Source organism: Macadamia integrifolia, chromosome 7, assembly GCF_013358625.1.
Source record: "Macadamia integrifolia cultivar HAES 741 chromosome 7, SCU_Mint_v3, whole genome shotgun sequence".
Classification (NCBI taxonomy): domain Eukaryota; kingdom Viridiplantae; phylum Streptophyta; class Magnoliopsida; order Proteales; family Proteaceae; genus Macadamia; species Macadamia integrifolia.
Genome location: NC_056563.1, coordinates 20872603 through 20886424, shown reverse-complemented (window position 1 = coordinate 20886424; position 13822 = coordinate 20872603). Strand labels below are relative to the sequence as shown.

General features: G+C 39.3%; 1 non-coding gene across 1 annotated transcript; it reads right to left on the bottom strand.

The window, feature by feature from the left end:
• Positions 1–1072: 1072 nt before the first annotated feature.
• On the bottom strand, positions 1073–1179 carry LOC122085315. The gene has a single exon (XR_006142090.1). It is a non-coding gene; the product is annotated as a small nucleolar RNA R71 (small nucleolar RNA).
• Positions 1180–13822: the final 12643 nt, after the last annotated feature.

The window sequence follows — 13822 nt, the reverse complement described above, 5'->3', positions numbered from 1 at the left end:
GTGGCTTGCGTCTTTAAATTCTTAGATGACGAATGGTTAGGACGTTATTTTTAGGACGGTAATTAGAATTAGATCACAACCATTAATCAGTTCACTTTCGCATTATTAAAAGAAATAAAAAAATAAAGTGGCTGCTCTCCCTGTGTTCGACCCGTAGCTACACTGATCCGTACGCTTGCGGTTACATTTTAAATCTCAACAAGTTTTTGGCGCCGTTGTCGGGGAGACAGTTCCATGTTATTTTTCACTTTCTTTTGGTAAATCGGAGTGCTTTATTTGCTTTGCTTTATATTTTTTCTTTTTTTTTTATTGAATTCCTGAGAATAACAACTTGCAATAATAGTTGTATCAGTGGAGGTCACCATGCCTCACAGTATGATAAAGACAGGTTTCGCCCTGTAGCAGTACCTCAGGAATTGACCTGAGCAACCCCGGATCCTTGTCGGTAAACTCCCAAAAAGCAAAAAAAAAAAAATAAAAAATAAATAAATAAAAAAATCAAAAAAATCAAAAAAATCATCAAAAAGTTTTGCTATCCATTCTTTTGTGCTTGTCTTACTTTAGTTGTGGAAAGTTTTTCTGTTGCATGAGTGTTAAGTGGGTACGTAATACTAAGAATCGGTTAGAAAGAAGAGATCCAACAAGTAGTGACCCTATACGTTTGCTCTCTCTAAAACCCTTCAATATGGGAGACCAACAGCAAAACCCTTCACCTAAATCTCTGAAAGATAGGTTCTACCCTGCTAGAACAGCCCAACCTTCCTGTATAGTTCTACCACAAGCCCAGGGCAATAATTTTGAACTCAAATCTCAATACATCACTATGTTGTCCCACTTCCATGGGTTGACCTCTGAGGATGCATACCTATTTCTAAGGGAATTTAAAAAGGTATGTGTTCTAATTAAGATCCAACAGTTTTCTGATGATGCTGTTAAGCTTAGGTTTATCACTTTTGCATTGAAAGACCAAGCTAAGAAGTGGTTGTATGGATTACCCACAAATTCCATAACCTCATGGGAACAGTTCACAGTTGTCTTCCTTAAGAAGTTTTCCCCAACTCACAAGACCAATAAGCTTAGAAGTGATATCCTTCAGTTTAGGCAAAAGCCTAGTGAGTCATTTTCCAAACTTATGGAGAGATTCAAGGATCTACTCCAAGAATGCCCCCACCATGGCCTAGACCTATGGCATTTATGTCAAATAATTTATGAGGGTATTGATTACCCAACTAAACAAATGATAGAATCTATGTGCCCTGAGGGATTCACATCCTTTACAGATGAAGAAAAGGCATGGGAATTCTTACTTGACTTAGCTGACAAAACCCGTGAATGGGAATCAACCCAAGAGAGTGAAAGAACTATAAGAGGAAAAGGATATTTTGTGGATGGGATAGTAGCCAAGGAAGCCCATTTGGATATCCTAATCAAGAGGATTGAGGCTATTGTTCCTAGAGAGTCATAGAAGAATGCCCTAACACCTCTGGGGGCACTTCTAATGATAGTGTTAATGCCTTATACCAGAATAATCCATATAGTAACACATACAATCCAGGATGGAGAAATCACCCAAATTTTTCTTGGAATCAGGGCAACCAAGCAGGACCTTCCAATTTCTATAATCAAGGTCAACCTGGACCCCAAAGGCCTCCCTTTGCACAACAATCTTTTTCTCAAAATACTTTTCCTAGGTCAAATGTAGGACCTCAGGCGAGTTTTCCTAGGGCCCCTCTTCTATCATCTTATCAGCAACCCCCTGGGTTTACCAACACTGGAGAGGCAAGTAGAATTAGTGACTTGGAAAAAAATATGGCCCTTCTCATGACAAGCCATCAAAATCTTACGAGAGAACTTACTCAAGTTGTCTCAATTATGCGTGAGAGGGAGAAGGGAACTTTACCCAGTCAACCAGAGCCTAACCCTAGGCATCATCAACCTGTTAGTTTACAAGGACCAACTAATGGCACCACTGAATATAGTACAAGGTCAGACTCAACAAGGGCCCTCTAACCAATGTAATGTTGTTTATGCCCTTAGGAGTGGTAGAGAGTACCTACAGAGCTTTCCTAAATCTTCCCCATCTATTACTCCTGTTAACTCTTCTTCAGTTGAGGACACAAATGTGCCTCTTGCTCCAGGTTCGTCTGATGAACCTAAAGATTTTTCTGAAACTAAAGATGATTTGGTTGAGGAAACCAAAAATGATTCTTCTGAACAGGGGCAAATCCCTAACAGTCCTTATGTTCATCCTGTCCCATTTCCTAATCGCTTGGTAAACAAAAAGAAGACTGCTTCCATGGACAAAATTTTAGAAGTCTTCAAAAAGGTAGAAGTAAACATCCCTCTTTTGGATGCCATATCCCAGATCCCCGCCTATGCAAAGGTACTGAAAGATTTGTGTACTCACAAACGTATCACTAGTGTGCCCAAAAAGGCGTTCTTGGCAGGTAACATTAGTTCCATAATTACTCAGCCTATAGCAGCCAAGTATAAGGATCCAGGGAGCCCTACCATATCTTGTGTCATAGGTAACACCTATATTGAGCATGCTTTACTTGACCTTGGCGCAAGTGTGAATCTTTTACCTTACCATGTGTACAAGCAACTAGGATTGGGAGAATTAAAAGCCACTGGAACTACTCTTCAGTTGGCAGATAGATCTGTTAAGATTCCTAAAGGGATGGTTGAGGATGTCTTACTAAAGGTGGGGGAATTTATTTTCCCTATTGATTTCATTGTGTTAGATACTAAGCCCTTCTCAACCAAGGATGAGATCCCAATAATTCTAGGAAGACCATTCTTGGCTAGCAGTAATGCATTAATCAATTGCCGGAATGATTTCCTAAGATTATCTTTTGGTAACCAACCTGTTGAGTTTAACATGTTTAGGATTGGCAAGCAACCACATATGGAAGAAGAGATCAATATGCTTGAGGATTTTTTGGATTTTTCTGATGATTTAGTTACCAACTTTGATATTGATTTTGATTCAGAATTCCAGGAGTGTATGGATGAGTTGGATGATGATAGTGAAAATTTCTTTTCTGAAGTCTTGAGTCTTCACACACTTGTGGAGCCCTTAGGACCCCTTTCCAATTCCATTCCCAAACCTTCCATAGTTGAGCCCCCTAAGCTAGATCTTAAGGAGTTGCCATCTAATTTGAGATATGCTTTCCTAGGGCCTGACCAGTCTCTTCCTGTAATAATTTCTTCAAATTTGACTTCTAGCCAGGAAGAGGAGTTACTTAAAGTGTTAAAAGATAATAAGGAAGCCCTAGGTTGGACCATGGCTGATATCAAGGGTATAAGCCCTTCCATTGTGCAACATCATATACATCTTATGGAGGATTCCAAACCATCCACGGAACCCCAAAGAAGAGCTAACCCAGTGATGATGGAAGCTATTAAGAAAGAGATCCTAAAGTGCTTGGATCATGGAATAATTTATCCTATTTCTGGCAGCCAATGGGTAAGCCCAGTTCATGTAGTGCCTAAGAAGTCTAGTGTGACTGTAGTTCCTAATGCCAATAATGAGTTGATCCCTACCCGTGTCCAAACAGGATGGCGTGTGTGCATTGACTACAGGAAATTAAATGCGGCAACCTGGAAGGACCACTTCCCATTGCCATTCATTGACCAGATGTTAGAGAGGTTAGCTGGACATGAATACTATTGCTTTCTTGATGGATATTCCGGCTATAACCAAATCCCAATTGCTTTAGAGGACCAACATAAGACCACTTTTACATGCCCATATGGAACATTTGCTTACAGGCGTATGCCCTTTGGGCTTTGCAATGCCCCTGCTACGTTCCAACGATGCATGATGAGCATTTTTTCTGACATGGTCGAAAAATTCTTAGAAGTATTTATGGATGACTTTTCAATTCATGGGAATTCCTATTCTGAATGTCTTCATCATCTTTCCCTAGTTTTGAAAAGGTGCATATCTAAGAATTTGGTTTTGAATTGGGAGAAATGTCATTTTATGGTTAAATCTGGTATTGTTTTAGGCCAATGTAATATCCAAGGAGGGAATTAAGGTAGATAGAGCCAAAGTGGATTTAATTGATAATTTACCACCTCCTCAATCTGTTAAGGATGTTCGGTCTTTTCTAGGGCATGCAGGCTTCTACAGAAGGTTTATTAAGAACTTTAGTCAGTTAGCCCGACCTCTCACCTCATTACTTGTCAAAGATCAGACTTTTGAGTTTTCCAAAGAGTGCCTAGAATCCTTCAAGCAACTTAAGAAGGAGTTGACCAATGCACCCATTGTTCAACCACCTGTTTGGACTGAACCTTTTGAACTGATGTGTGATGCTTCGGATTTTGCCATAGGAGCAGTTTTAGGTCAAAGGATTAATAAGTTGCCCACTGTCATTTACTATGCTAGTAGGACCTTAAATGATGCACAACTCAATTATACAACCACTGAAAAAGAATTTTTAGCTGTTGTGTTTGCATTAGAAAAGTTTCGGTCTTACTTAGTTGGTTCACATGTGGTGGTGTATACTGATCATTCTGCCCTATAGATACCTAGTTCAGAAGAAGGATGCCAAAGCCCATCCCATTAGGTGGGTTTTACTTTTGCAAGAGTTTGATTTAGAAATTAGGGATAAGAAAGGAGTTGAAAACCTAGTTGCAGACCATTTATCCCGGCTTCCCAATTCCTTGACTGTTGATTCTCCAGTTCAACGAGAACTTTCCAGATGAACAATTATTTGCAATGTCTAGTGAACCATGGTTTGCTAACATTGTCAACTTCTTAGTTTCAGGTGTGACTCCGGATCACTGGTCCACCCAAGATAAGTATAGGTTTCATTCCCAAGTTAAGCACTTTTTCTGGGATGATCCTTATTTGTTTAAGATATGTCCAGATCAGATTATCCGACGATGTGTTCCTGATCATGAGCAACATTCCATTCTCTCTTTTTGTCATGATCATGCATGTGGTGGACACTTTGGACCTAAGAAGACTGCCGCAAAGGTTCTCCAATGCGGATTTTATTGGCCCACTCTTTTTAGAGATGCTTTTGATTTTTGCAAGGCTTGCCCTGCCTGCCAGTCTTTTGGCCGTATCAATAAAAGGAACATGATGCCCCTCAACCCTATTTTGGTAGTTGAGATCTTTGATGTACAGGGGCATCGATTTTATGGGACCATTCCCTAATTCCTTTGGGAATTTGTACCTACTTTTGGCCGTTGATTATGTTTCTAAATGGATAGAGGCCATACCTTGTAAATCTAATGATCACAAAGTGGTGGTCCAGTTTCTCAAAGAGAACATTTTTTCCCGCTTTGGTGCACCACGTGCAATAATTAGTGATAGGGGTACTCATTTTTGTAATCGGCCTTTTGAGACCCTAATGAAAAAGTATGGGATCACTCATAAGTTATCTACCCCTTATCACCCCCAAACTAGTGGCCAAGTGGAGGTGTCTAATAGGCAGATCAAACAAATCTTGGAGAAAACTGTTAATCCCAACCGTAAGGATTGGTCCCTTAGGCTCATTGATGCCTTGTGGGCCCATCGGACTGCATTCAAGACTGACCTTGGCCAGTCTCCCTACCGTTTAGTGTATGGGAAAGCTTGTCACTTACCAGTTGAGTTGGAGCATAAGGCCTTTTGGGCCATTAAGAAGCTTAACTTTGATTTGTCTGATGCGGGAATTCATCGTAGGCTCCAACTATCTGAGTTGGAGGAACTTAGGAATGATGCCTATGAAAGTTCTAGAATTTACAAGGAAAAGACCAAAGCTTTCCATGATAAACACATTCTGCGTAAATCTTTTGCAATTGGTGATAAGGTCTTATTGTACAACTCTCGATTGCATCTTTTTCCTGGTAAGCTTAGATCCCGATGGGATGGCCCATTTATTGTTCATAATGTATATCCCCATGGGGCTGTGGAGATTTTGAATCCAGGAACAGGGGTAATTTCGAAGGTTAATGGTCAGCGTTTGAAACCGTTCCTTGAGTTTCCTACTACTAGTAGTGAAGAGGTCATGGATCTCCATGAACCTTTTTACACTGATGACTAATTTTTAATCAGGTATGACCCCCTTGCATTGTCTTTGCTTTTAATTTTTTTTTTCCATGCATTGAGGACATTGCATGACTTAAGTGTGGGGGAGGGAAACCAGTTTTTTTATTTTTTTTTTTTCACTTTGTTTTGTTTGTTTTTCTTTTTATTTTTGAGCTTGCTAAGGATGAAGTCCTACTTTGGTTTTTGGCTAATGATCATACCATTCGGTTGCTTGATGTATGAAAATAAAATTTTTGATTAAGGTACCCATTTTGAACGTATAAAAACCCTGTTGAGAAGAAAGAAACAAGCATGTGTCTTGAGATGGGACTTTCTTTTGAAAAATAAGAGACCCCTGTTTTATGGTGATGGACCATATGTAAGTCTGTGGGTTCCTTGTACTTTTGATTTGGAGTTGAGACCTTCTTTTTAATTTGGCATGGGTTGACAAATGCACAATTTTAAATGAAATGTGAAATGTGGTATAAAGAAGAATAAGAGTTGATTCCCTTGGAACTAGACAGGGCATTGCGCCTCAGGAAGCGTGGTGTCTTGATCGAAATTCCTTGGGAGGAAACTTCTGAAGTAACTCTAGCATCACTGCCTTTGTGGACATATGCAAAAAGTGAAGCTACATAGTAACTTGGGTGTCTGGTGTTTGCTCCACCATGTCATTCAGGCCAAAAGTAGTGGAGTAGAATAGAGTTTATTAGTAGAAAAAAAAAAAGAGAAAAAAAATGTGCAAATGTCATTATTGCTTGGTAACATGTTTGGTCAAAAACACTCCAACGCCTTAGTCATTGGTTCCCTATTTCTTCACAAGTGGTTTTGCCTTAAGATAAGGATGTTTTGGAAGAGATGAGGTGAGTTCCAAATTAAGAAATATGCTAGTGCCTGGAATTGATAAAGGGTAATAAAAGTTCAAGTGTGGGGGTCCCTTGTAAGAGAAATTATCTTTGCTCCGGATCGGTATGAGCCTTACCTTTAGCCAAAGTTGGGATTTGTTTATTCTGAATTTTGGGTGTATATTCACTGCAAACACCCACGAGACACAACTCGTCCACTAGGGGTGACCTAGGGGTTTAAAGGCTTGTTGCACATGCTAAGTGCAACCGTGATTCCTACGAAAGTGAGTTAGGTTTTTTTTATCTTTATTCTTTTTCTTTTTGTTTTGCTCGAGGACTAGCAAAGTCTAAGTGTGGGGGAATTCTGATGAGCACATTTATGTGTGAAATCTAGGGTAGTAAAACATGCATTTTACATATTTAGAATGGAGCTACCTTGGGTTTTACTCTCTTTTTGCAGGTTTTATATTTTCAAGGCCTTAAGGACTATCGGGAGCTATATCTTCAATTTTACACGTAAAGAGGTCCTATTTCTTTCCATGGTTGCGAAGAGGATGAAATTCTGAGCAAGATGGACGTGTTCAATTAAAAGTACACATTCGTTTGGTCACCCGTACAAATGATTATTCTTTTTCGGGTCAGAAAAAGAATAATGGATCAGAACTGAACCGAGATGCAGAACCAGCCCGTTTGCAATTGTCCCAGAGGTACAAGGAATACTCCAAATGCCAACAAGGATCGATGGACCACATCCTTAAGTGATTAAAGATTTGTTTTTGGTAACAACAGCTACCTAGCTTAGTTGGTGAGCTATGGTGTACAAAATTCCCTTGCTCACCAAGAGGTCTCAAGTTCGAATCTCATGGTTGTTTTTTTTAGAGGATTTTGTTGAAGATTTCCTGCTTTTCACTCACTTAAAGCACTAAGGGCATGGAGGGGATTTCCACATCAAATTAGAAGCAAGCAAAATCGTGGAAGCAAGAAGAGAAGAAAAAAAAAAGGAAAGAAAAAAAAGGGAGAACCAAAGATTGTCCAAATCTTCTCTCTCCTCCACATCATCACCAAACCTCCACATCATCACCAAAGATTGTCCAAATCACACAAAGGAAGAAAAAAAATCGTCCCTAGGAGAGAGAAAAAAAAAGAAGAAAAATAAATTAGAAAAAAAAAAGGAAAGAAAATAAGCAAAAAATTTTAGGAAATTTCTCAAAATTTATTTCTCTCTTCTCTCTCCTCCATCTTAGCACTTTTGGACTCAAAAGATCTCACAATCAATTGTGGGTTTCTCTCTTTTAGGAAAGAGAAAATTGTTACCCTACCTCTCCATTCCCTATAAATACAACTCATGTAAGAGGAGGAGACACAATTCATTCTTCTTCTAGTTTTTTTTAGTTGCTCTCTCTCTCTCTTCTCTCTCTCTTTAGTTCTAGTTCTTCTCTATTTTTGCTTTAATCACTTTTGTAATAGTTTTTTTTATGTCAATTAATGCAAGCACTCTTTTATTTTTATTCAGTTCTTTTTATGTTTATGATTTATGCAATTGAGTTGTAATTTTTTAAGTTATAGTTCTAGGCTTAGATCTAGGTGACAAGATCACGAGCCGTGGAGCAATTTTTTTTCAAGTTCAAGCATTGATTCAAGTAAGTAGGCTCCTTCAGTAGTCTTCTCTCCCCCCTCTCATTCCCTCTTCTGACTACCCTTTCTTTCTTAATTTAGGATTTTTATTTTCAGTCGTTACATTATTGCTATCCCTTTCCCCCAAGGTTCATGGCTAGTGTATGTGTTGGCTTTGCCCCTCCTAGCCATAGAACCATCAATTTATTGTTTTTATTTTAATTGTCTCCCTTTCCCTAAAACCAAGTAGAGTAACCCTTGTAAGAGTGACTCTCTGGTCAAGTAGGGAAGCTCATATTATGATGCATCCCTCGGGCTAAGTAGAGAAACCTACTTGTGAGTCTCTCTCTAGCTTTATCCCATTTCTTTTACTTTATTTTATTTCAGCATTTTTTTTCCTTTATTTATTTATTTTTTTTTAATTGCGTGGGTTGTTTATTTTTAGTTATTTATTTATTTAATTTTAATTGCGTGGCTTGCGTCTTTAAATTCTTAGATGACGAATGGTTAGGACGTTATTTTTAGGACGGTAATTAGAATTAGATCACAACCATTAATCAGTTCACTTTCGCATTATTAAAAGAAATAAAAAAATAAAGTGGCTGCTCTCCCTGTGTTCGACCCGTAGCTACACTGATCCGTACGCTTGCGGTTACATTTTAAATCTCAAACACAATGCTACTCCCTTGAGCGAAGCTGGAAGGGCCCGATAGGGGCTACTAGCGATGAATGCAATCCTTAATTGAGTTGTAGTACCAGAGGTGCTTCATAGGGTCGATCATCCTATCATAGAGGATGAAGGTCAATGTGTTGAACTTCTTGGGGAGATTGACTATTGCAAGCTCAATCGATAAGCAGTTATATGTGGGGACAACTAGCACACCTGTCACCGCTTTTTTCATGTTGTTCACCTTCTCATCTATCTCCCGAATATAGCACTCCAGGATAGTTTCTCTGTTGGGATGAATAACCTTCAAGGGGATTGGATCAGTCAGAACTACTCCATAGGCTCAGGACCACCCGGGGGATCGATGCTCTCCATACTCAATTCTATGCCTTTTACGATGTTCACAGTTTGCTGCTTCAGTGTAAGAGACTTCACCGATGTGCGTTCTCTTTGGTGTGCGATGTGAACAAAGCCATGGTATTCACTCCTATCTGCGTTGCTATTGGTTGGCTTCGCGATCCTGAATGGGGGTTTGTGGGGACCTTTTTTCGATTGTGTTGCTCTCCTGAGGCTGACCCTTAGGGGTGGATCAATCCTTCTGATGCTTTCGCCCCTCGAGGGTCGATTCCATAAGTAGGGTTTCAGGCCTGTGAACTGGATCTTTAGAAGACCCGTGTGGGGTTTGTACTTGTGTTCAACCCCTTATTTTTTCCTTGTTTGTGCCTACTAGCAACCCCCAAGGGTCTTGCAAACTGAGGTTTTTAGCACCTGTTGGGGAGTCCAATGTGACTACCTTTGTCTCCCCATTGGTTGGCTTGTACAGATCGGGATGTTGCCCATTTGGGAAGCCCTCTTATGCATTGAACCAATTGACGGATGGTTTTGGGTGTTACCCATTAGTCGGTAGAGAGGCAGGTAATCCTCTTTAGGGAAGGGTTGCCCTGAACTAACGGGTAAACCTACAAAAATGTCATTGTTTTTCAACAGTTGTATTTACAAGTCGTTTATATGTACGTTGGTTGCTGATGCATCAAGGTTTGGTAAGGCGAGGTGGAGGTAGGGCCCCTCCTACTGGTGGGACTTAGCCATTGGCCTGTTGGCCGTTCTCTCCTTCCTGCGAGTGAGATGAGACATGGGGCGTTAGTGGAGGAGGATCCTTGGCATTCGCCTATCCTGCTTGGTTCCCTTGACCTCTTTGAGCGGTGGGAGGATGAGATAAGAAACATCCACTATGTAGATTCATGTTTTGAGTGGTGGCTTCATCAGTAGCGTTTCCCACGGATGACACCAATCTGTTGCGGCAAGAAATTATCTTAGGCTTCCGTGGAACCTACACAAAGAGGAAAACACAAGAGTGTGAGAGCCGGATTGATCCGGTGGGAGACTCTTCGATGCCTAATTCAGATCTCCCTGCAAATAGATAATTCCAGTAACAATAGAAAAGTTTTGATCCTTTGAGAAGGAGTTTACCTAGGTATTTATAGCTGGAGATGGTGGTTATCGAGTGAGAGTCCTGCTTTGGTAGCTTCCTCATGCTAGTAGGAGTCCAAATATGGCTAGAGTTATAGTAGGAAAGTGAATATGGAGGAGTCTTGATATGGGAACTCCACATAGTAATGATATATCGGGGGATAGGGCGAGATATCCTTCTTTCTAGGGAAGATTCAATATCCCTTCAAGAATCCTTTTTGGACTAGGACACGTTCTCTCCTTGCTCTTAAATCACATGTCAGACCTCGAGGGCCCATCAAAGCATATCTTGGTGACAAAAACCGTAGGACTCCTATGCCAAGTGACCTGGATTGGGTGGTTTGGTTGTTGAGCTACTAATTCCGAACAAGGGGCTACCTACGTTGCTTTCCTCTTAGGTTGGTGAAGCCTAGGGCTTGCTATTTGGTCATGGACCTAGTGTCTTTTAGCTGTTTAGTTGTTTAGAATATCGTTCGTTGAGACATCCATGCTGCTTTCCACATGTTGGCATTTGACTAGCCATTCAGTAATTGAGGTTCTTATAGAGTAGATTGGTCAGCTCTTGACCTATTCATCAGCTTTAGACCAGATAGGTGACTTGGTTGGGCCTAAACCATTTGTCTGGTCTTAGTGCCTTTTCATGCTTGCGCTTGCTACCCATTTGGTTCATGTGATACGCCATCGATGGTAGTATATTTTGCCATAACACCACCGATTAAATATAACTCCAGCGTGCTCATACTATCCATTTTTTTTAAAAACAAAATATCCCTAAAATAAGGTTGTCAACGTGTAGATATTTGATGGGCAATAAGAGATTTCTACCTGGTCGTGTCGCTCGTTGCATCAATGCAAGGGCTAATAAAGTGCGTGCAAGGGCATATACATGGATGATATTTTTTGATTTCACAGGGGCAGGATGGTAAGTGTGTATGCTCATGTGTCGGGGCATGGGGGTTACATGACTAGGCAACTTTCTTCTTCCCATACATAAAATAGGGAAAAAGAAGGCTACTAGGTTGTGTAGCCCTATGCTAGTGCGGGGGCCAATGGAAACACATGCAAAGGCATACAACATGGGTAAGCTCATAGGGATGGAGTGGTCATTTCACCTTATTAGTGTCTAGGCGTAGGGGCCATGTGACTAGGTAGACTTTCCCTACCCTATAAAATGGATATTTGGATCCTCTCTAGTGCGGAGGGTGCTGCAGAGGTACTAGGGAGGAGAAAGATTGAGAGAAAACAGGAGAGAGAGAGAGAACACTCACTAGTACCAGCAAGGGTGATAGATAGGATCCTAATCCCTATATAATAAGAGGGGAAAAGAACACTACCTGCTTACTCGGTCATTGCACAAATGCACACGCAGTGACATCATCAGTGTATAAGGTGAGAGGTAGCGTAGTGTTTTCGCATCTGCCTATATCTATACGTAGACATACGCAAGCATGTGGTTTTCTTTTTTCCCATAATTAGATAATTGGTGATGATGTACAATACACGGCCAACTGTTTGCAATTACGATAAACTTGTCCCATTTTTTTCCCAATCCAAAAGAAAAGGGGGAAACTATGCTTTTGTTTTTTTTTTTAATCCAAAAAGGGAAAAGAAAAAGAAAAAAGAATTATTATAAGGGATTGTATAGGGTTCTAAAACATTCTAAAGTTGTAACGTGGTGGGTCATGTAGCTTTTTAGTAATACGCTGAGGGCGAAGGCATTAAATGGTTCATTCGAGAGTTAGAGTCGAGACTCGAGAGCACAACTTCAGAGAATATTTGTTATCAAGGGTTCGCTGTATATTGGCTATGCCCTTAATTAATTGGGACCTTCTTTTCGGCTTTGATAACTTGCCCTCATGTATGAATAGTGTGGTCCCTGCATCATTGGAGAGTGGTATGGAATTCTTTGTGGCTTGATCTGGCTTTTCCACTGAGTAAGAGGGAACAACATGGGTAATGATTTAATTCTTTATCCTTCACTTATATTTCCAATACATCCAAACGGAGCCTTAGAAACTTGAAAAATGTAATTGTTATCCGACCCCTTTGGTGATCGATGTTTATTTGAAAATGAAGAAGAATAGCTTTAACCACTGGGGATTGGGATTTATTTGAAAGACAAAAATGACGAAGTTTTTTTTATACTATTAGGTCTAGGGAGTTTCTATAGGCTAACATAAATATCTATCAATTGGGAAATTGTATAGAGTTGAAATTTTTCAGACTAATGGACACGAAGGTTCCTTGCCCACATGTTTTATTTTTCAGTCAGAGTATAGTTGGCTAAGTTGAAAAATAAGGTTTCGAAAATCTAATGGAAACAACAGAACTTTTCAAACAAAAATAGACCGCTGAAACTACAAGGGCATTTATCAATACAGGGAGGTATATGGTTGAATCTAAATCTAAAATTTTGACACAGGGTCAATTTAAAATATTTTCTAGATAATCGTAAAGTTAAAATTTCAATATCATCCTTTCACGTATAAAATATATATGATGTTAATTTACAGATACTCTTTAACCTTATCAGGTTACTTTCAACAATTAGACTATTCTTCGAAAATGTTGACATTTTGTCGACACCCCATTTTATTACTTTACGGATATTCAAGGCAATGGTGAGATAGGTATTTTGAGCAAACGGAGGAACTCACCTTCTATATTTTAAAATTACTAGAATACACTCAGGAGGGGTTAATTAGATAAAATTAATAAAATTTCCTTGAAGAAGGCATGTGAATTGTGTGTATCCTATCATAAAATATGTATTATTTTTAGATAATGTGAAAATGGTTTGATTTTACCATTATTTTATGTGTTTTTTGTCATGTGGATCCATAGTTAAAATTTTCAATCATTTTTTTTTTTTTTTAAATCAGTGCAAATGTCTGATTTTTCCAGGTAAAAAAAAAAAAAACCATAGCATCAACATCAGAATAATGTCAGCATCGACGTCATTGAGTCAGAATTGTGAGACAATAAATCAATCGACCCCTAAAAGATTTATTTTTTATTCTACTAAATAAGTGGGGGAAAAAAAGGACTACACAGTGTAGCAACAGTACTAATAAGAACATATTAATTCGATGCAAAAAAAAAAAAAAAAAAACATATTAACATTATCAAATGGGTATTTCCTAGTCATTCCCTTGTAGGCAATATTTTAACAAGAAAAACTAAGTTGTTAGTTTTGAAGCA